Source organism: Hemicordylus capensis, chromosome 5 (genome assembly GCF_027244095.1).
Source record: "Hemicordylus capensis ecotype Gifberg chromosome 5, rHemCap1.1.pri, whole genome shotgun sequence".
NCBI classification, from domain to species: Eukaryota; Metazoa; Chordata; class Lepidosauria; order Squamata; family Cordylidae; genus Hemicordylus; species Hemicordylus capensis.
The window spans coordinates 237106285-237130663 of record NC_069661.1 but is presented as its reverse complement, the minus strand read 5'-3'; the positions used below and the strand labels follow the sequence as shown (position 1 = coordinate 237130663).

At 45.2% G+C, this 24379-nt stretch overlaps 1 protein-coding gene across 2 annotated transcripts in view; it reads right to left on the bottom strand.

Moving 5' to 3' along the window:
- The window catches only part of WNT5B (Wnt family member 5B), a 156081-nt gene that overhangs the window by 38772 nt on the left and 92930 nt on the right, over positions 1-24379 (bottom strand). The window contains exon 1 of one of the 2 annotated variants that reach the window (XM_053255877.1): positions 2834-3040. The exons of the other annotated variant lie outside the window; for it this stretch is intronic. The gene's annotated coding sequence lies outside the window, so the exon portion shown is untranslated. Of the gene's footprint in view, positions 1-2833; positions 3041-24379 lie in introns of those variants that run through there. 2 annotated transcript variants of the gene reach the window in all.

The window sequence follows — 24379 nt, the reverse complement described above, 5'->3', positions numbered from 1 at the left end:
TGTGGGAGGAAGCATCTCAGCCACTTCACCAGGAGCACTAGGGAAGAATATTACAGAATTGTGGACTTTTAGAGTGGGGAGGGACCTTGGAGGTCCCCGGCTCAGTGCAGGAAACTGGTCTTGGGGTAGCAAGCATGACTTGTCCCCTTAGCTAAGCAGGTCTGCCCTGGCTGCATATGAAAGGGAGACTAGAAGTGTGAGCACTGTAAGACATTCCTCTCAGGAGATAGAGCTGCTCTGGGAAGAGCATCTAGGTTCCAAGTTCCCTCCCTGGCAGCATCTCCAAGAGAGGGCTGAGAGAGATTCCTGCCTGCAGAACCTTGGAGAAGCCACTGCCAGTCTGGGTAGACAATGCTGAGCTAGATGGACCAAGGGTCTGACTCTGTATATGGCAGCTTCCTATGTCCCTATGCTACAGCATCCTTGTGAAGGAAGAGCCCGCCATGGCATGAGGCAGGCTGCTCCATTGTCTCTTACAGTTTGGAAATGCCTCCTGATGTCTAGCCTAAATCTGCATGCTTGTCATTTCAACCCATGGGTTCAAATCCTGCCCTCAGGAGCAGCAGAGGACAAGGCTGCTCCTCCTTTTGTGCGACAGCCCTTCAGGCATTTGAAGGCTGCTGTCGTCTCCCCCTTTGTCTTTTCTGCTCCAGTCCGAACATACCCAGCTCCCTCAAGGGCTCCTCACAGGATTTGGTTTCCAGACCACCACCACACCCAAAGCAAAACAGGCATTGCAGTGGGAAGCACTGAGGCCACAGGACAAATACAAACAACACGAGGACCTTAAGTCCAGGCCATATCATGTATTTCCCGACACCAAAAAAAGAAAGAAAGTGACCCTTCCCTCCTTGCATAAACAGAACTTCTACCGTTTGCAGAAGTACAAAAGAGAATCTGGCGGCAATGTGTAGCCAGCACAAGGCCATGGTTAGAGCACTGGACTAGGTCCAGGAGACCCGAGTTCAAATCCCCATTCAACCATGAAACTCGCGGGGCAGCTCTGGGCCAGTCATTTCTCCCTCATCCTAAAACCTACCTCACAGGGGTGTTGTGAGGATAAACATAACCATGTACACCACTTTCGGCTCTTTGGAGGAAGAGCGGGAGATGAATGTAAAAAGTAAATAAAATGGTGGCCCCATTTCTTTCTGGTTGGTTCCAGACCTGGCCACCCTAGACACACACACAGGCAGGGACCCGCAAACCTCCCTCCCTCCCTCCCGCATCCTCTGCTTTCAGCTTGACCTGCCTCCACATCTGCCCTCCGGCCACTCTTCTGCCAGTGTGTGTCGGGTCCTAGCAGCCTCAGGTTTGCCATTCCACTCCCTGCTCCCCACACAGCCGTTCCTGGCCTGCAGCCAATTCATTCATGTCCCAAAGTATGCCAGGAACTACCTTTCGGAGATAACCTCATAAACACCAGCAGCGGCCATCAATCACCAAGCTCAGCATTTCCGAGGCTGCCCGAGCAGTTTTATTTCCAAATTCCGACCGGGCTGCCATGGCGTAGGAGTCGCGTCTGTTTGCAGCAGGGCTCAGATGTGCTCGACCTGCTGCTCTTGGTGGCCTGTTACACCTGGCAGGCAGATGTGTGAATGAATTGGCTCCAGAAAGAGCCTGGGGACAAAAAACGCCTTGTACAACCCGGCTCCCTGATGGAAGGCCAGGCACACCATACAGGCACAGCAGGGTCCACGTCTGAAGCAAACAGGGCTACATTATTCACATTTTACAGTACACATGTTGCAGCTTTTCCATCTTATTACCCTGTTCATTGCATGTGCTGGAGCGTGGGGGGTGGGGGGAGAATGGTGTATTTCAGCTAGGTTGTGTTTTGTTTTTTTAAAGTGATGGGTAGAATGGAAAATGTTGTCTGCCTGTCTAGGGAGGAAGGAAGTTGTGTGTGGAGGGATGGTTTTTCCATGATAATCTGCACATGGATGGTGCAGCGTCACTGAAAAGGATCACCAGCCAGTCTCCAGTGTGGGCCTACACTTTTAAAAAGTTATAAATAAAAAACGAAGAACTAAGAAACCTACCAGATATAAAGTATGAAAAAGCCTCTCTAAAAAGAGGTGTCTTCATTTGTTTCTTAAAAACCCTTAGGAAGGGTTGGGAAAGACTCCTGCCTGTAACTTGGGAGAGTCACTGCCTGTCTGTGCAGACAGTATGGCGCTCAATGGACAGATGGCCTGACTCAGTATAAGGCAGCGTTCGGTGACCCTGCTGAAGTGATCAGTTCACCCATTTGCTCTTGCCTTGACTGCCATTTGCCATGAAGAAAGAATGGCAGCATGAGAGAGAGAAATATCAGGAGGTGGGAAGAAAGGGCAAAGTATATCTGATGGGGAAGCAAGGAGAGGAGAGCTGGTCTTGTAGCAGCAAGCACGACTTGTCCCCATAGCTAAGCAGGGTCTGCCCTGGTTGCATCTGAATGGGAGACTTGATGTGTGAGCACTGCAAGATATTCCCCCTCAGGGGATGAAGCCACTCTGGGAAGAGCAGAAGGTTTCAAGTTCCCTCCCTGGCTTCTCCAAGATAGGGCTGAGAGAGATTCCTGCCTGCAACCTTGGAGAAGCTGCTGTCAGTCTGTGAAGACAATACTGAGCTAGATAGACCAATGGTCTGACTCAGTATATGGCAGTTTCCTATGTTCCTATGATTGTCTCACATGACATTTCTGAAAGAGAAATAAGAGTGACCAACATCTTAACTAAGGATGCTGCTGCACTTCAGAGAGAAATCCCAACAATTGCAAGCATGTGTTCATGAAATTTTGTCAATCTCTCCTTTCCCCAGAAGCACCCTGTGGATCACAAAAATGTTGTACCTGGGCAGGACAGGTGTGTCAGGGGAAATATCCGTCCAGAGATTTAGAGCCAGGAAGCATCCCACTGGGGCAAGCTAAGCCAAAGTCACAGCAGGCAAAGGTAATCAGGAGCCAGAAATCAGTCAAGAGCAAGCACAGTCACAACAAGCAGGAGACAGGTATCCAAATGAGCAGGAAATCAGAACAAGTCCAAGCACATCCGCAACAACATTGTTTCACCAAGCAGCAGTGGCAAACAGAAGCTTTAAGTGGAGCAGCCAGGAACGCAGCCCCGCCCAAGCTTGAGATGCCCCAGATCTTAAAGGGCCAGTGACCTCTTTTCTAGGTGTTGGCTATGGAGAAGGTGCCTCTGTCATTCTCTGAGTCAGACAGAGGTCAAAGGCAAAGAGATGTGTGTGTGTGGCGGGGGGGTGGGTGGGGGGGTCAGCAGGCACAGGGGACCCTGATGTTGGGGGTGGAGGTCCCCTTGAATCCCATCCCATCCTGTGAGTCCTCTGTGTCAGACTCTGGTATAATGGGGTCTCTCTCAGGGTTCCTGACTGCCTCATCCTCAAAGTCCTCAGTGTCAGACCCAGGTGCTATGGGGTCAGGCTTGGGGTTCATGACAATATCTTCCTGACTCTGAGAACTGCATAAACTTCAGGAACATACTACTGTAACACATAGGGCACTTCCGGGAAAAGCAGAGTTCAATGAAATTCTCCCTTGTGCGCCCAACGCAGTGCAACTAATTGGGGGACACTCCACAGCATGGATGCACACTTAATTAAGATGTCAGCCAGTATATTTTACATTAATGTTCCTATCTTAAACATAAGGGGATCTGAGTGTTTGTGTGTGTGTGTGTGTATAGATATAGATATAGATATAGATAGAGAGGCACTCTTTATAAATGAAGAATGCCTTTCCTTCAAGTAACTTCAGAGATCCAGCAATGAAAGGGCAAGTGAAGATTACTTGTCTAGGGGGCCATTTGTCTCCCCTTGCCCCCTGCCTGGCACTGCCTATGCAAAAAGTTCTAAATTTGTCTTTCCATCACTTTCAAACATGAAGCAGACATATCCATAAATCAGTCGGTTGTTGTGCAACCCTATGAACATTCACTCAGTAGAAAGCCCCATTGTGTTTTTCCCAGGTCCCACAACATGTGCCGTGGGAACGTGCATGCCATGAGCATTTCAGATCTCCAGTTCCCCGACATTGCTTTGATTGCGATTCTTTTTCTAGACCATGGAAGAAGAAGCCGATTTGCTTTGTGTCGCTCCTGATGGCAGGACTAGGCTCAGATCAGCTGAAATGGGAAGGAAGCAGATATAGACTAAACATGAGGAAGATTTTCCTAACAGTAAGAGCTGTTTGGCAGTGGAACAGCCGGCCTTGTGCAGTGATGGGCTCTCCACCTCTAGAAGTTTTCATACAAAAGCTGGACACCCATCTGTCAGGGTTGCTGCAGTAGTAGCTTCTCGTACTGAGCAGGCGGGGTGGACCAGAGGACCTCCAAGGTCTGTCTCAACTCCAATCTTCTGCGATTCCACAAGACATGCCAATGTGGGCAAATGCACTTGGAACACTCTTTTGCAGTTGGAGATAAAGTCTATGGGGTTGATGGTGTTGACTCTCCATTAATTTCACAGGGTTAAGTAAGGGCTTCATGGATCACCGAAGAAAACAATGGCTTTGTGTTTTACTAGAAACATCTGAATGTCCTAATTGGTCAAGAACAATTTTTTGGCACTGTTGGTCATAACAGAATTGGAAAAAGACATGTCAGCGCAACTGTTTAGGGTTGAATGCCCGGAGTTTAGAAACATAGGAATTGCAACAGTGGACCAGACCCATTGTGCTTCCCTTCCATTAAGCAGCTACCAGTGCAGATGACTCAGAGGAGGGTGGGAGAAATCTATCATTAAGATTCCAGCTTTGTTTTTCAGAAACAATTCACCCAATTCAAATGTAAAAGTGAGTCTTTACTGATGGCATTTACTGATTGCAATAAATTAAGTTATGCACTGATTGCGTTTCTGATCTTAGATAAAAGAGTCAGGTAAGGTTTTATGGAGAAGCTCAGCTAAAAACAAAAGGCCCCCATCCAAATCCTGTAATCTAGAAAACATTTGATTGTTCGTCTGCAAACAGCTGCCAACTCCCAAACTCCTTTCTCTCTCCTTTCTCATGCCATCTGTTTTCAGCCTTATCTCCAAGATTTGCTCTGGGAGTGTTGAACTAATCAAATGTTAAACTATTCAGATAGTTAAATAAATGTTAATTCAAATGGGAATACTTTAAAAAAAGGGGGGGCTGCAATGCTGGTCTAGGACCGGGGAGACCCGAGTTCAAATCCCCATTCAGCCATGAGTCTTGCTGGGTGACTCTGGGCCAGTCACTTCTCTCTCAGCCTAACCTACTTCACAGGGATGTTGTGAGGTGAAACCTACGTATGTAGCATACTGGGCTCCTTGGAGGAAGAGCGGGATATAAAATGTAAAAATAAAATAAATAAAATAAATTGAGTGAAGGAGTGGTGGTGATGGGGTTACTTAACTCTTCCCTGGCTACAGACATATACCGCTTTTCAACAAAAGTTCCCAAAGTGGTTTACATAGATATCAATAATAGATATAAACACAGAAATAAACATAGACATAAATACATAAAATGGCTCCCTGTCCCCACAGCGCTCTAAAAAAGAAACATAAGATAGACACCAGCAACAGCCGCTGGAGGGATGCTGTGCTGGGGATGGATAGGGCCAGTTGCTCTCCTCCTGATAAATAAAGAGAATCACCACTTTAAAAAGACGCCTCTTTGCTCTCCACTCCCCCCCACCCCAAGATACACATATACCCATGCGCATGCACACACACACTGCAACTTTTCTTCTGGGGTTCTAGATGTGTGTTCACATGGGTGCTACACAACTGAGAAGGTGCTTCAGGCCTTTGCTATGCAATGCATAGTTTGCCCCAACACAGAAGCGAACGAGGAAGTCCTTGCCACAGAAACTCCTTGCGTGCACTTAGCATCTCTACCTAGGCAACAGCTCTTTCGGACTGGGGCAGAATTTCTCTCTTTTTCCTACCACTTAAAATACTTTAAAAAATAAATTACAGACCAACAGTTCTATATCCTTCAGCAGGCTTCACCAATATAGCGCTCAAGATTTCAAAACTGCGAACATGTCACTAAAGTGGTTGAGCTCAATGCCAAGCAAGGATGCTAGTATTGTAGCCAGCCATGTAAGTATACTGTATTGAATGCTCTTATTCTGGCATGACTTGCCAATTCAGAGCAGGGTTCAGGCAAGCAGGTCCACACATCCTTGGGCAGGGGTTCCCCACCGGTGGTTCTCAGTCCAGATGTTGCTGAACGACAACTGCCATCACCTGCAGCCACAATAACTTGAAGGTGGGGTGATGGCAGTTGTCGTTCAGCCACATCTGGCCACTTTCCAGCTTGCATGCTGCCACAGTGTCACTACGGATCTGCAAAGTGTGCTTCTGTATTGCCTGTGTATCGACATTGCAGCCCCTGTGCTGTAAGCAAGGTGCCGTTCACATTTCCAGTGCCTTATTTCATGTTCTATTGCTGCATTACAGCCCTCTAACACTGCATTTGTGTTGCAAAAAAATAAAAATAAAAATCGGCTGTATTTGCCCTTGTAGGAGGCAACGGATTTCAACTGTGGTTTTAAATCGGCACCACAAAACGTTGCCGTTTACACCACTTTTTTGCGGCGTAAAGCTCACTGTCTGGAAACCATTCTGGAGTATTTGCTTTGCCGGGGCGCTTTCCAGATTAGACCCTGCAACGGGATCATGGCGAATCTCTGAAGTGTGCTTCCACACTTTCTGTGTTGTGACACCGTCGGCCCTATGCTGAGAGCAGGGTGCCGTTCACATTTCTGATGCCTTGTTTCGGATTTAATCACTGCGATTTATTGATAAAACATTGTATGTCCAGCGTAAAAAGGCTGCTGTTTTTCTGGGTTGTTAGTTTTCGCGAGACTGCTCCTGCTGCTGGGTGCTTTGCTATTTATGTTTTGAATGTGATTTGCCTGAACGGAAGCATTTTGCCTCTGCAGAAGGTCCCAGGGCCCAACTCTGGAATCTCCAGGGAGAGATGGAGAAGAAGAGGACTCTTGCCTGAAGCCTTGGAGAGTTGCTGCCACTTAGTGCAGACAATATTCAGCTAGATGGACTCTGTATAGAGAGGAGGGCAGCCTTTTCTCTTCTCCCCTCACTCCTTGCAGAGCTTCCAAGGGTAAATCGGTCCCAAAGAATTGCTCCAATGGCAATTTCCTGGCATTTGCCTGTGCATCCCTCCAGTGCTGCTCGTATCTCCTTGTGTTTCACATTAGACTTAAGAGTGCCTTTAGGACAGGGAACCATTCTCCTGTTCTTTTTGATAAGTACACTGCTTTGTGAACCATTTTTGGTTGAAAAGTGGTATATAATGTACCACTTTTCATAATAATAAATTTATTGTTGTTGTTGTTGTTGTTGTTATTACCACCACATCAGAGAGCAGGCTGGGCTAGAGCTTACCTCTCAATGTACTAGATGTGTATTTGCAGGGGGGTATTCACATGGTGGCACATTTAAAACTGGGATCCCTCCAGAAGTGGCTGGTCCTACTGAGCCAGCCGGGGGGTGTGGGGGGGCGGCACCCAAGCAGGCACAGTTGCCTCTGCAGCCCAGCAACAGTTTGGGTGGCTCATCTCTATCTCTCTCCCCCGTACTGCTTACAGGCTGGCCATTCATCAGGTAGAGCTGCACATTCAGGTAGAATGGCCAGTCTGCAGGCAGTGCAGCTCCCCTGGCTCCTTAGGACAAGCCGCTACTGGATTCCTCCATCTGCACCCTGAAGTGGGACAGCGCACTCCACCACCTCAGGATCCTACCATCTCATTTTGCTGCGTGTGTACATGAGAGCCCCCCACCCCACCCCCCGCCGACACACAAACTATTATTATTATTATTACATTTATATCCCGCTCTTCCTCCAAGGAGCCCAGAGCGGTGTACTACATACTGGAGTTTCTCTTTCACAACAACCCTGTGAAGTAGGTTAGGCTGAGAGAGAAGTGACTGGCCCAGCGTCACCCAGCAAGTATCATGGCTGAATGGGGATTTGAACTCGGGTCTCCCCGGTCCTAGTCCAGCACTCTAACCACTACACCACGCTGGCTCTCAAACTAAGCGGTCAGCCCTCGTAAGCGGACCTTAAGAACACAGCCGCTGCTCTGCTGAAAAGTTCTGGAGCCACCTTTTCCTTAACTTTCTCACCTGTCAGCAACACTTCCCTATTTTCTTCCCCAGCTTATTCCAAGGCTTTCTTGCTGTGTTGCTCTTTGAGGCTTTCTGTAGGCAGCACTGTTCAGGGATCCCTGCCACTAAGGTCAGAGGTAGTGCAGCAGGAAATGCCAAGACAGACCTGATGGTCTTCACGGGCTTCATGACAGCTGTCTCTGGGGTGCAGGCAGAGCCAGAAGAGCAGAAAGCAAAGGAAACAGTGTAGAAAGCAGGGTGGTTAAGATCAGTTAAAAAGAAGCGAGAGGGGCGGGGAAGCCCCTCCAAGAAAGCCAGCAATGTTACCTGTCTCAGACATGCTGGGGCCAGAGAAGATGGACAGTAATAAACCAGTCATAAAAATACATAGCACTTATATAATGCCTTCCATACACGGACTTAAAAGTGTTTTAGGAACAGCAGGCAAAGACTATCTCAGTGTTTACTTGTACTCGGGAAACAAGGCAGGAGAACGGACTGAGGTGGATGAGGTCAAAGGGCGACAAGCGACAAACTCTGTGTATGTGGTTTCAAAATGCTTGAAAGGCTGCCATGGACAAGATGGAGAACAACTCCAACAAGTGCCATAAAGGGATAGAAATAGAGATGGGAGGGGGATAGGGGGAAACGGAAAAATATTGGGGAGAGGGGACAGTTTTTTTCCTGGAAAATAGTTGGGGTTTTCTCAGGTTTTTTCCAGGCCTTCATATCTTTAGATAGGAAGCAATGGATTGATGCTGCCATGATATATATATACTTAAATATATATCTATATATTATATATCTATATATGTATGTGCATGTGTACACACACACGCACACAAATATATATATAGGAAAAGTTGGAAAACTGAACACGTATCCCAGGAAAACATTATGAATACATATGTTCCCCCACCACAGGACAAATGTCACTTGGGGAAGGATTTTAAGTGGGGAAACAGCTTGAGGAAATGGTTAAACCTTCCTCCCCCAAGAGCCACAGATCTAATCAAACACACACCCCTACCTGCTATTAACTTAAGAAAAATGGGAGATGCTAATCATGGATCTTCCATATTGTGCCCTAAGAGGTACAATCTGTGATATTTCTATGCAAAGCTCAAATATAAGCAAGAGCATTATCGCTCACAAAAGTAGTAACTAGCAATAAAACAATTTCCCTAGCACCTTTCCCCCTTCTGTTCCCATGTATTTATATTACTATTGCTACTGAAAACTTTACTATTGTAATGTGATCTCAGGGGCGACCCTTTCATGGGGCAAGGTGAGGCAGTTGCCTCAGGCAGCAGACTATTGAGGCACCAGCAGGGTGGCAAAATGCCCCCCTGTGTTGCCATCAGAACAGCTGCTTGGGACATTTGCCAAGTTTGCTCCCTTGCAAACTTGGCAAGGAGCACCTCTCCTCACATTCCTGGCAAGAAGCTTGCAAAAAGCATGAGGAGAGGAGACAGCTAGCAACCTTCCTTCCTTCCTGCCTCCCATGCACTTCCAAAGTTTTCAAGGGTTGGTTTTGAAAGGGGGCTACACCCCCAATTGTGTCGGGCAAGGCAGCATTTTGAACCTCACCTTGGGTACTGAAATACCTTGGGCCATCCCTAGGGCTGCCTTTAAGGATTGCTTGGAAACTGCAACGAGTGAAAAATACACTGGGCTTCTAACTGGCACCTGGCACTGGGAACATATCCCACTGGTCCTTAAAGGGTTCCATTGGATCCTAGATAGAAAGACAGTCAGACAGACAGACAGAATTCTGAAAAGGTGCTTTCTAGCTGACTAAACCTTATGATGATAAATCTGTTAGTCTTTAAGATACCATAAGCCTCCTTGTTGATTTTGCTGCAACGACCTGACTGTCCTTCTAGGATTTAGCTTGGTCATGGGTGGGTGCTTTTGACAGCTGTGTCCCAAGCAGAAATCCAACAGGTACATGTTTCCCCATCAAGTGATGCCTATTCATGTCATGCACCTGTTAAGGGCATTAAACCTTCTTCCAGAGTGGGGGAGAGGGTAATCCCAAGAAGAGGCAGCATGCTAGGAAGAGGCGGTAGCAAGCTTCTTCCATGCACACACTCGCTGGCCCAGACAGGACTGGGATCAAGGTGGTGTTGGGGGACAAAAGACCAGGAGGGTTATAGGAATGGATCCAATGGTTACAGAGGGGTAGAGAAGAGGAGGTTCCAGAGCCAGACATAAGGGTGCAGGATCATGAGAAGAGGATTGCAGCTGCGTAGGGGTAGGATAAGAACCTAAGGAAAGCTTGGCTGGAACAGCCCAAAGGTCCATGTTCAGCAACAAATATTCCTTTCAATCGTGGCCAGACAGATCCCTCCAGGAAGCCAACAAGCAACATCCCTTCTCCAGTAGCTTGTCTTCAGCATCTGGTATATTTGGGGCCAGGGATGGCTCAAGATATTGTGGTGCCTGAGGCAAAGCACAAATGCTGCTTTGCACCACAGCACTGATGGGAGCAGCCTCCTTTCAAAACCGACCTTTGCAAGCTTTGAAAGTAGAAGAGGAGAGTGGATGGGAGTGGGGGAGAAGGTAGGTTGCCAGCAACCTCCTTTACTATCTTTATGCATTCTGCAAGCTTTGCAAGGAGGGTGAGGAGAGGCTCTTCTTGTAAAGCCAGCAAGGGTCAGATCAGTCCCAAAGAGTTGTTCTGGTGTCAGCAGCAGAGGGCAACCTGCCACCCTGCTGGTGCCCCAATAATCTGCCACCTGAGACTACCGCCTCACTGTGCCTCATGAAAGGGCCGCCTCTATTTGGGAAGGTTTGGGGGCTCTAAGGAGCTGGGAACTGCAATGGCATAGGGAAGTAGCCAGGCAGGTTGTCACGGGGTGAGGTGGCTAGAATGTACATTGGTTTGTTATGCTCTTATATTATTTGCACAGGGAAAGGCTTCAAGGAACGTTTGAGAAGCATTGCACTAGGACTCATGAGGAAGGGACACAGGGGCTAAGTCCATAGCAACCCCCCACACCAACACTAGGGATATTTCTGCCCGCAGAGGAAAGTTGCATGGGTTAGCTGCCCCCTCCCTTCCATCAAAGTCAGCTATTCCACCCATGCCTACTGCAATCCCAAAAATAAATGCTTACAGACAGTCATGGCATTTTTTTACACCACGCTGGCACCCATCTGCTAAAATCTTTCCACACCTAAAGGTCAAAGAGCCAGGTTTCCATGCAATATTTTCCCCTCCAAAATATTTTCATATACAGTATTAACATCAGAATACAGCTTGCCTATTTTGTAGCACTCCAGTCAACTGTGTCTCAGGGGTCTCTGGACTATTACTTAAAGAAGCTTCTCTTGGCTAATGGCTCTGGCTTTTTGACAATTCTGTTTTGCATCCTCTCTCTGGAGTTCATATTCGTTCTTCTTTCACCCTGGCTCTAACCGGGATTGTGATCTGCCCAGGAAGTTTTCATAGAAGAAGCGTCATAGTTTTTCTTAAAGCTTTCTTTTGAGATATTGCTTCGGAGTGGATATTTATAGGGCAGGAGACAGGATTCTGTCAAATTTTAGTGCGCTGCCAATTTTAGAAAGTGATCTAATCACTGAAAATATTCTGGTGGCTCTCTTCCAGAACGGCAGTTAATAGTTAAAAAGAATAAAAGCATATATTGCAGGGACTTTAAAATGGCTTCTACAACCACATCCAGGGTTGATTTAAATAAATCAAACTGATTTAAATCGCAATTTAAATCATGATTTAAATCGGTTCACAGAAGGACTCAATTTTAATTATGTAAATCACTAGTCAGGAAGATGCTATTTAATCCTCATTTTCTAGTAAAAGTACATTCTTGTTGTCTAATATAACCTTAATACACATTCAGAGATAGATGTAGCTTTCATTTTTAGAAGGTAGGCACACACTATAACAGGTATACACTTCTCATAATGCTGTTTCCTCTGGGCAACCAGGACTTATCTTTCTTTGTTGCACTGTTTCTATTTCCCAAGTGGGGTCCTTATAGGCGACTTCACATGTAACAATGGCAAGTGAGCAGAGAGAACCGCTGGCTCCCCACAAGTGCACACTCCCAGCATGAGCTAGTTCTTCCACCACTTTCCATACGATCCAAACCCGATAATGCAGCGCTGCCGATGTCAGGCCCCTTCCACCACCTGACATTTGAAGTTGGGTGGCAGATGTGAAGTGGTAAAGGGCACCCAACATTGGCAATCCAACATTTCCAAGTTTGGGAGACACAGAAAGGAGCGGAAGTTTGGGCTTGTGCCGGGAGCGTGTACTTGCCAAGGAGCAGCAGTTCCCTCCTACTTACTTGCTGCTGTTACATGTGAAGTTGCTCGCTGTGTCCATAAGGCGCCATATAACTCAAGGTCCCAGAGCATGGTCTGAAGGCACAGCAAACTTGTTGAAGCGAAGCATGTTTGCGTCTGGGTCTTACCTGGAAGGAAGACCATCATGTGCATGGCCTTGAGTTCCATAATGGAAGAAAGGTGGGGTAGAAATGTTATAAACTAGGTTGTATTATGCAGCTGCACGGGGGTGGAGAGCAGCATAGCCTCAGCCCAAGTGAAGGATTTTGTTCAGCACAAAGTTTATCTGTAGTTTAATTTAGTGTTGTATCTGCTTCTCCTGCTGAAATGCAAGCCCAGGTCTCTCTCTGCAGGAATTGGATTCAGACATGCCAGCCAACTATCCAGAATGTAAGGCCTGGCCAGAATTTCATGCACCCGATAAGCTACAAAAAGTGAAGGGTGGGACATTAGACAACGTGTGTGTTCAGAGTTTTCCTTGTCATTCCCTACTATGAGAGACAAGACTTTCGTGGGGGGGGGGGGGGAATGGTACTCTTGAAAGAGATGCAATTTGCATGTGCTCCGAACACACTGTGCCTACATCAGTGGTTCCCAAACTGGGAGCCTCCAGACGTTGCTTAACTACAACTCCCATCAGCCCCAGCTACAATTTATTGTGGTTGGGGATGATGGGAGCTATAGTTCAGCAACATCTGGAGGCTCCCAGTTTGGGAACCACTGGCTTATATCATTGTCTTTAAAGTTACTCCTTAAGGGGAGATCACTCTGCATATTGCCAGAGATACTCATCAGGTTAAGTTGTTGTTGTTTAAGACAAGGGCATGTAATGCCTGTGCTTGTGTTTAAGCAAATCAGTTCAATTTGCACAATATACTCTGCTCACAACATTGGGCCTTCCTTGTGCAGTTTTACATTTTTATTTATGTTGTTCTGGTGCAGAATTTCTTGCTGCAGTTTTTAGGGGTGTGTGTGTGTAGGCGGGTGGTGTAGAATTTACATACACAGAACAATGAATAAGCAAAGTCAAAATCACATCTGAGACAGATTTGCTAAAGATATTTTGAAAAGAACCAGCCTAACCAAAACTTTTTTTTTTTTAATGTGCATGGTGCATTTGGGAAGATTGATTTCTCCACTGTACAGCAGGGGCCTCGAGTGAATCATGTTAAACATCTCACAGAGCCCCGTGACCTTCGTAAGGGCTTCTGCAGTGGAGTTCACGGGCAGAGGCACAGGCTAGGAGACAGTCAGCCAATTCTAGACTGGAGGATTAAACTGACCAAACACTGAAAAGGTAGGTCTAATCCATACGCACAGCCTCTTTCAAGGGTGAGTTTACATAATAAGCAGAAAGCTCAGATCAGTAAACAAAAATATTGTAATGAGTGGGCTTAAGGGAATGGGAGAAAGTGGTCTTACAGCCTATGAGTCTGTTACAGCCTAACAGTCTTACAGGTAGCCTATGATGTGTAAGGTTATATACAACTTCTTAGTGTGCAATTTGGTAGAATAATGCCTGCATCCTTGTCCTAATATCTCCCCAAGTGAAAGGGATATAGATTTACTTTTAAAATAAGTTCAAAGAGGGGCACAAGCCCCAAGAGACCCCCTGTGGTCAAACTCCTGGTAAGGCTTTCTCTGGACTGTACCACTTTAGGCCTCAAGTGGGTGCTGCATGTTTGAATGTTTTCCCCACCTCCCTGTATGTAGAAAACTAGCATGTTAGGAGGGTTTAGTCTAGCCTTCTACTTGAGGTGCTGTTTCTCTAGGTGCACAGAATTTTTTAGGGGGTAGGAAAGAATTATAATAAGAATGTTAATAGTATTACCAGTTGAGTTTTCTGACTGTATAAACTAGTCCCAAGTCAGAACATAATTAAGTGTGATAATGGAAGAAGAAGAAGTTCATATTTTATATTTTACCAAAAAGAAAAACAAGGAAAAAAAGCAATGATTGTGGAAGGAAATGATATTCAGCTTTATCAGAGGAAATGAATAGGAGGAAATATGCTAAAGAACAGGATTACAGTCAGGTAACAGGGAGGAGCAAGGGAACCATCTAGGATCTGAAGTCATCATTAAATTGGGGTTAACAGGGGAAATGAGAGAGAAAACAGATTAGAAATGGTAAATTTACTTTTGGACAGTTCAATAGGCACCATAATTTGCCTGGAATCCAAGCAGCTAATAGCTCTATTGGCAGACATTAACAGCAGCTGGAAAGTTAGTTTCAGTTCACGAGTTGGAGTTTTCAATTTCTTTGGGGATAAAAATGGTATGAAAGGCAAACAGAGATGGGGAGAAGAGCCTGGCCTAGTCTCTACAGGAACAATCGAATCCAGCCCAAGTTTCTACATCCCCTTGATTTCAGAGGGGAAGATTTAAGCACATGCCTAGGTCTGTAGGAGTATGCACACCACCAAAAACCCCAGTTTTAGTTTAGCCGACATTACTACAGTCAGTCATGTGAGCCAGCCCTAAGAGCAGCCTTACCAGGTCTGGTCTGGTCTAGTTAGTCAAGACCTTTGGAATAATCAACTTGAATGCCCTATTCTTTTACATCAATGGCAAGCTGTGAATCAATCCAATCAGTGACTCAATCAAATCACTGGTGAGCATTAAATGTGTGATCTAACAATGAGGTAGATGCAACAGAAAAAATTCTTTAGTGATCTATTTAATACCCCAGATAATGTTTGATAAGGGCTGGTTACAGTGTTTGCTGGGGTTGTAATTTAAAAATGGGAAAATGTAATGCTTATGGATTGATCTTGTCCGATTATTGTTTCATTTTGGTCTTAAATCCATATAATTGTTAATATGATTATGATTTTGCAGCAATCTTTGCTTGTCCGAAATGTTAATGTAGTTTTGGAGTATAGTCCTAGAATATGGAGTCTATCCTTACATCAAGAGTTATAGTTTCTTCAAGCATAGGAGAGTTGCTAAAAGGATTATTATACAACTCTGGAAGGACAGATTTGGATAACTGATATGTGTTCCCTGTTGGTTTCTGAACTGGTTTTATTTCCATGGAATGACAAAGAAGAGTTTTCAGCAATCTGGTCTAATTTTAATGAGCTGTTTGTGTTTTAGAGAAATATCCTTGGAAGGTCCCCCTCTTATTAAAATTAATATTACTTATATACTACGTAAATGATTACGGGTTTCTTTCCCCCCTTTCTTCATTTGACTGTATAGCTATCCATATGGATTATGACATTTGTTTGAGCTGAAATACAGAGAAGGGGTGGCAGGGGGACTCGAACCAGCCCAAGTTAAGTGCTTCTGCATCCCATTGATTTCAGTGGGAAAGATTTATGCCCATGCCTAACTTTTCTATGGAGATCAATACGTGTAAGTATTTAACTTTGGTTGGATTGCATCATATTATTCCAATATTTCTATCCCAGTCCTTAAGCAAAGAAGTTCTCTACACAGCTATAATATGTTATATCTGTTGCAGTGTGCAGGTCAAGGGAAGAAACGAGGAGGAGAGAAGTCTTGTGATTTGAGAAGCAAGAAAAATGGATAAAAACTGAAATATATGCTACAAGCCTATACAGTTCTACTAGTCAGTCAAAGGCTAGCATGATACAAAGATATATGCTATGTTTGTCCCATACATGCCACTTTTACCAGCTTTTACAAGCCTTATAATTGGGTTCAAATAATGGCTAACATTCAGCTCAGTGCAATACTGGTGTTAGGAACCCACTAGGACTGCTGCGCATGTAGAAGGCAGCCCCAACGGTGTTGTGCAAGAGTGGTTTCACAAATACTTCAAACAGCCTACATGCATTTCTGCTTCCATTGGAAACAACAGGCGTAGTGCTGTGCAACTACGTGCAGGCTGTTCTAAAGTATTTGCACAATATTCAACAGGCCTGTTCATATGATCACTTGAATCTAGGTTTAATGTGGGTTATTAACATTAGTATGATTGTGTGAATCCATGCCAAAATAGGGATCTTGGGCCATAGACCACTTTGGTGTGGGTTTACATAATCATGCTAATGTTGGTAACCCACATTAAACCCAGATTCAAATGACTGTGTGAACAGGCCTATTGTGTGCCACACTGTCAGGGCTGCCTTCCATGTGCACAGCAGCCCTGGCGGCAGGTCCCTAATGCCATCATTACACAGCACTGAATATCAGCCAACGTTTTTAAACTTTCTACTGTTTTACAAACGAGTCATGTTTATTCAAAATAATATGGCATTCTTTAGAAAATCCTAGGAATGATCCTCACGATCACGTGAGGCTACCCTTTCTGTGGGGAGGAAGCCCGAAAGTGCTTACCTCCCCACAGACGATCATGGAGGCTCTGCTGGGCAAGTGGATCACCTGCCCAAATGAGCGGTAGCTTCACTCTAGTGCTCCTGCACCTGGACACAGCTCATTCAGACATTCCAGGGGTCGGGCGAAGGGAAGCGCTGCCATGTGGCACCCCAGTAATACACCGCACGAGTAATGCACCGCATGAGTGCATGGTGCATCATCATCATCATCATCATCATTTTTACATTTATATCCCGCTCTTCCTCCAAGGAGCCCAGAGCGGTGTACTACATCCTTGAGTTTCTCTTTCACAACAACCCTGTGAAGTAGGTTAGGCTGGGAGGGAAGTGACTGGCCCAGAGTCACCCAGCTAGTTTTATGGCTGAATGGGGATTTGAATTCGGGTCCCCCCGGTCCTAGTCCAGCACTCTAACCACTACACCACGCTGGCTCTCATTACTGGGATCCCCTCTCTCCAAGTGTGTCCACTGTGGCACACACAATCCGTAAACCCATTTTTGGGGTGCGCGCATGCCCCAAACCCGGGTTAAGCGCGGACTCTATAAGTGGGCTTGCCGCAGAGCTGTGTGGCTCTAATTGCTGCACACGAGCAGCAGAAACCAGGCCGAGCTCCCTTAGCGCGGTTTTTGCTGCTCGTGAGAATAGCTTCCTAGTTTGCTCCCTGGTTTAATATGTTTACGTGCAAACATGGGCTGGGATAATCTGTTAGATAAGTTATCCTTAAGGGTAGCATTTATACTGGCTAGGTTCCTACTGATGCCATCTTTGTAAGATCCCATGTAAGTCTTGCTTCTGTTACTGTGGTAATAATCAAGTGGAGGATCTTCTTCACAATCTGTTTGGTTGCCCCCAGTCAAAGTACGAAGGACAAAGTCTCCCAGGAATGTTGAACAGGTTTTTTGTCTGCTAACTGTAACATCAAGGTAATTGGTAAAGTGGTTTTGTTTCCTATTGTCTTGGCTTTAGCAAAAATCTCATACTGAATTGGTTCGCCATCATGTTATACATTTGTGCTGAAGAGATTTACCGTTTCTTGGATTTCATGATGCTGGCTGGTAGCCAATGAAGCTCTTCACACGATCCATTTGAAGAGTTTCAGGCAGGTCTGTGCGGAGAACGGATTAACTTACCCCTCCTCACAGAAGATCGCCCAATCTTCCCTGGGCGGTCGGATTTGCCACCTAAAAGATTACTGGCTTCATCTTGGAGCCGGTTGGGAGCTGGGAGGTTTGGGGGCCTCCCAGCTCTCGGAAGCTCCATAATGCACTGCGTGAGTACATGGTACATTATGGGCAGCCTCCCGATGCCAGTCAGGAGGCTACTCATGTGTCAGTGTTGTGGGAAGCCACGCGGCAGCGACACACAATCAATTAGCCCGGTTTTGGGGTGCACTCACACCCCAAACCCTGGCTAAATGACAGGCTACTCTACAGGGCTCGCCAGCATGCTGCCACCAGAAGCCATGCAGCTCCCAGCAGTTCACATGTGCAGCGAAAACTGGGCTGGGCTTCCCTAGCCCAGTTCTCGTGCACGTGTGAATAGCTTCATTATTTCATGCTGTATTCTGTTATAGCTAAAACAGCAAAAATCAACAATATGTATACAATGGCTGGCATCCCATTCTGCAAACATGTTTGTACTAATGCAACCAGGTGCACAACCTGTGGTACGCCTTATATGTTTGGCAGGGAACTTTTGTGCATGAAAGCAATTGCAAGCATCCCCATGACAGCCCAGCTACAGGATCTTCTTCCACTAGCACCATTTTGTTCACTGTACAAGTGCTTTGTTGGTCTGAATGACAGCCACTGAAAAGAGAATCGCACATCCAAGAAAAAGGATATGGCCAGATGCCCATTCACACGTTATTTTCAACTCTCGTACAATGAGTGTACAGTATACACAGGTACAAAGTCATTCACATGTTATGCTAATGCAGGTAAAGAAATACACTTCCTATCTGTACCATGTATTTGAAGGGCTTCACTTTTAAAATGAACACAGGTACAGTCATTCACACAAACACATGTACGAGTGTACAGACATCTGTACATCAGTACAGCATAATGTCTGAATTGGGCTCATAATTCCCAGGTACATAAGGTTGCATGTCACATGTGGGGGGAAAGTTTTACATTTGTGATAAGAAGAAAAAAGAACATCATCAAAGGAAACAAGATAGATCTCAAAAAAGCATATTTTACACCAGATTGCTTAGCATGAGGTTCATTCTCAATAGAACAAACAAAAAGATGTCATTTTCCATTGTAAACAAACAAAAAATCAGTTAATCAGACACAACCAATTCTGTAGAGTACAGAATGATATAATCTTCAAACAGTAATTCTTAGTAGCGTCAAGGTGAGGCTCTTCGACATAAAGGGTGCAGCTGCTGGGAACCAATTATCCCAGAATGCCTCTTTAATGCAAAACAAACACTCACTGGGAAAACAGGGGTATAGTTGGTACAAATTATAAGTGTGGGCTCTTTTCCTCTTCTATACAGCTTCTATTGTCTAACAAAATCTAATATAAACATTGTGATACAGAGCTTTGGCTCTTCATGGAAGAGAAAATAAATTTACACTGAAAAAGCCTTGCATAAAGAGAATAACTTGCCATTACAAAAAAGGCTGGCATTTAAAAAAATGCATAGATGAAAACGGATCTTCTTTGAAATTAAACAATCAATAATAATCAATAATCAATCAAGACTTGAACAACTCTCTATCTCCCTTAGTCTGAAAAGACATTTAAAATAATATTTGGCCCTTTTTGGCACCAAAAAAGCTAACTTTAGCTTTCATACAAAAAATAGTTCTTTCTGGCATCTCAGAAAACATGCTTTAAATGATACAAGCCGACCCCGCACAGAGCATCTGTGCGCTCTTTGGGGCCGGATACCTCTCTCCCCCGCCTGCCCAGTCTCCGGCAGGGCTGAGTGCAGCCGCTGTGGCGGCCGCCAGCGGGCCGAATGCCAGTCTTTGCAGCCGGCCATCTCTCCCCCCACCCGCAGTATCGGGGCCCGCCACCGCTGCCGCCTCCTCGCCTGTCAGCCAGTCCTCCACCTCGCCTCCTTGCCCCTCGCACCACCCGTCCCCGCCAGGCTGGGCCTGCCGGCGGCCCTGGCCCGCACCACCGGCCAATTGTCCTTTCTCCTGGGTGTGCCAGCCAATCAGGCGCCTCCGCAGCCCAGCCAATCAGCTGGGCTGCTGGTACGCATCCCCACAGGCACGTCTACGAGAATTAAATATATGGATAATTTAAAGCTTTTGTTTCAAAAAATTGGTTCCCGCTTAACACTTCTTAAATAGTTCTTCTCTAAATGTATATTTAAGAGTCCATTTTCTCAGCAATAGTTGAGACAGTCCGGCCATAAGACTAGCTTTCTGACTGTCTGTTCCGCCCATGATGCCTTCGGTGTGTGCTCTTGAACCCTACAGGCAATTGTGGGGAAACCTTTACTCCAACAACTCAAAACAACCCATTTAGTTTACATATTTAGTCCTTGAAATGTTGCTGTGAGTAGAGACAGGAATATTGTTTTGGTTAGTTAGTTCTTCTCTCCTCATTAAGGTCAGACTGGTCCCTTAGCAGTGGGATATTACAGCACAGAGGTTATTCTTTCCCGTTTCCAAGCAGCTCTGGCTCAAAGATGGCTCCTCTCACGTCAAGCAAAGAGGCCAGAGCACGTTTATCCATGACAGTAGGTTAGCAATATCTTACAATGATCTGGGGAGAGGAATGCTTGGGTCTTGGATTTCACAGCCATGTTTTAATCTGCCTTGATTTAAAAAAAAACCACAAAAAACCCCACAAGAGTTTGGTTATCACACTATGAGGCTGTTCTCGCAGGCTTGGCTGCCCACGAGAACCGCTGGGATCCTTGCAGATTCCAGTGCTGCCGCCGAGCCAAACCCAGGGCCAGACTTTTAGCTTGGGTTAAGAGAGCGAGCGTACCATTAACCAAGGCTCTGGGATCGCATGTCAGCACACGCTGCTTGCAACCCATACTAACACGGAGACGTGCGCCTAGGGTGTCATTCTCCCAGGGGAATCTCCCAATGCGCCACACTCATTGTGTGGTGCATTGTGGGATTCCCCGGGCATCTTCTGGAATGCCATGTCAGTCACCAGCATGGTGTGTGCATGCGCAGCAGTATGGCATGGCTGGGGCCAGACCAGATCATCCACGGCAAAGGCAGGCTTAACCCTGCCTTACTACCACCCACCCAGCCCCACACAATCACGTGAAAGGTCCCTGTGATTCAGCCCAGTGTATAGGCTTGCTAGATGGCCAGGTGCCAGTACCCTGGAAATGGTTGTGCACAATTAAATAACAGAGTTCTGCAGGTATTCTGGTGCGTGGCCACAAGAGGCTGTCGGCATAAACAGTTGCTCAGTAGAAATGTGAAATCACAATGACAAAATCCAGGTCAATACAGGTTTTCAATGGTCGTGTGAATCGACTCCAACTGGGGCAGACTTCTCTGAGGGGATCCAACATCCAACTCTACTACCTACTGAACAAATTAGGACGTTGTAGCTTATCCAGCAAATAGTGGCCAATATCCTCAGGACGTTAGTGAAGATGCCGACACTAGCTGTGGCTGTTTCCACTGCCTTTCCAGAGCTCCATGGGGCAAGGGGGGACTAGTTGTCCAAAAACATCTTTAGATACCTAACACAACACATAGAGTAAGTAGCATTATACACTTAGCCATAACCTCAAACAGCTTAGTCAGGAGTATAGTCTTCTTAATACCAATACAGTGGTCCCTCGACTTACGAACTACTCGACATAAGTATTTTTCGAGTTACAAACGGCAGTTTTAGATCTGGTTTTAGATGCGGTTTTTTCGACTTACAAATTTTTAGATGGGGTTTCCTCGACTTACGAATTTTACATGCGGTTTCCTTGACTTGCCTGCCTGTTTACTGCCTGTTTATTCTTGAAAAGAAATGTTCCTGTGCAGTTTGCAAGCCTTACTGGGGGTCTGGGTCTTTTTTCTAGGCTCCGGAACGCATTAATCCGTTCCCAATGCATTCCTATGGGAAACTGCTTTTCGACTTACGAACTTTTCGACTTACAAATGTGCATTCGGAACGGATCAATTTCGTAAGTAGAGGGACCACTGTAATAGACACATGGATTTGAACCAAAATGGATATTTTATTACCTTGTTATGGCCACACAAGTTATATACAATGTTATGTGAGAAGGTTTTATTTGATCATCCTGCATTACACAGAAGTAAACGAAATAGATTTCTTCAAATAACTGCCTCCCATTGCCTTTGAAGATCTGGATAATTTGGATGGGGAAGTAAAAGAACAAATGTGTAAATGATACTCTTTTATAACAACTGGATTGTCTAGAAACTACTCAGGGGATTGGGATATCAGCGGTTGTTTCGGGGAACTGGATTAGCTGCTGAGAAAATGTACCACACAGCACTACAATTTAATATATAGCTATTGTTCTCCCAAACAAATTTGCCATAATATTTATATCAGATGAAGCATGCCCCTACTAAAAAGTTGCATGGACAAGACTCAGACATCTGAGGTACTAAAGAAGCCTCTTGCCATGAAACAGTGAGAGAGGCTACCATGGAGGCATTTAAGCATTTGATACAACTTCCGTGAGCATGTTTGTACCTAAACATCTATACACTGTCCAGACGATGAAATTTTGCAAGATTTACATAAATTGGTCAGAGCCAATATTCGTACAAAACCCAACCTTTTTAGGCATGAGACTGGTCCTTCAGGTTACCTAGGAGGCAGGGTTCCACAAATACAACTGTATTTGGTGACCAGGAGGGAAAGTCTCCAGTACATTCCAGCAAGCAAGAAACACACCAAATAATGTAATTTTAAAATGCTACATTTTTAGAAAGCCAACCACACAGGGGGGCAGAGAGTGCCTCTTTCAGAATGACACCATGCTGTGTTTCATGCTGGGATTTGGAAGAAAGGAGTGATACAAATACACACATGCTCAGTTCAGATGTAAACCTGGTTGACAGTCCTGGTTTTCAGTGCAAGCACAAACCATAGCTTGCTGGTTCAGATATAATGTCACACTATGGTTTGCCACAAACCAGGGAGGGAATGCAGCATGTGAAGGAAGAAGGGAGCAGGCAAGCCTGAGGCTCATCCACATAGTATCAAATCACAGCTTAGCATTATGTCTACCAAACCACAGTCTCTGCCTGCTCTCCTCTATTGCAAAACCCCCTTAACCAGGAAGTGGGCAAATAGGAATACAACCAATATTTATATACCACTTTTCAACAAAAGTTCCCAAACTTTTGGATTCACTCCCCCTTTTCTCTTTTTTTAAAAAGCAGAGGCTGGTGGAGGGAGCATTTTGCTGCCTTGCTGACACTCTTGGATGCCTGAGGAGAGCTGTTCTTGTGGTAGCAAGCATGAATTGTCCCCTTTGCTAAGCAGAATCTGCTTTGGTTTGCATTTGGATGGGTGACTACATGTGAACACTGCAAAATATTCCCCTTAGCAGGTGGAGCCATAACTCAGTGGAAGAGCATTGGCTTCCATGCAGAAGATCATCCCAGGACCACTTCCTGGCATTTCCAGGGAGGAACTCCTACCTGAAACCTTGGGGAGCTGCTGCCAGTCAGTGTAGACATGACTGAGCCAGATGAACCAATGGTTTGACTCAGTATAAGGCAGCTTCCTATGTTCCTAACTCCAGCTTGAGGGGTTGAGGCCTTAGATTCTAAAGACAGCAAACCACTCTTCCAATGTGAATGTAGGAAAAATTAGACAATAATTTTGAAAATGTTTAATTTTACATCTTAGGTCAGACGTATAAAGCTGCACAGCGATAAAGATTATCTGGTCCCATCACGCTACAATTTCAGAATTAATGTGAATTTGTATTACATTGTTTGGTGTGCCTCTAATAGGATGAGGGCCAATCTGATTGGTTTGTCCTGGAGCACTAGAAAATGTGGCTTAAGTTGTTACATGAGGTCATGATGAATAATCCATTCAAAACGAACATCTCTGTGATAAAATGCATTGATTATGTACATTTTGACTGCCCCATCTGCCTTCTGACTTTTCAAACGCTCAGAAAAATGCCAAACAGCTGCTGTTTGGATAAAACAACATCCTATTACAGATTTTTTCCCATATTCTATAAAACATATGGTAAACACAAGAGTAAAATATACATGAATCTGTACACTGGAGCTAGTCTTTCAGGCCAAACTAGATATTACACACAGATGCATGCAACTTTTCCCCAACCTTTTTTTATATGGCTGCAGTTACCTGAGTTCCATTTATTTCAATAGAACTTCCTGCAATACCAGTATGTTTGAGATAAATGCAATCCTATGTGTATTTACTCAGAAGTCCCACTGTGTTCATTCAGTGGAGCTTACTTCCAGGTAAGTGTACATAAGATTGCAACCTAGGCCCATACTCAGATTCACACATACTTGGACTTATTTTCCAGCAGACATAAACAGGATCAACTGAGCAGAGGTTTTTCACCTTCCTCCCTAGCATGTGGAATGGCTCGCTTGCTTGAGACATCTAGGTTTGATTATACATATTCCTGGTCCCAAAGGAAAATATATATATAATCCATCCCTTGGCAATTCCAACAGTTTTCTCCAGGG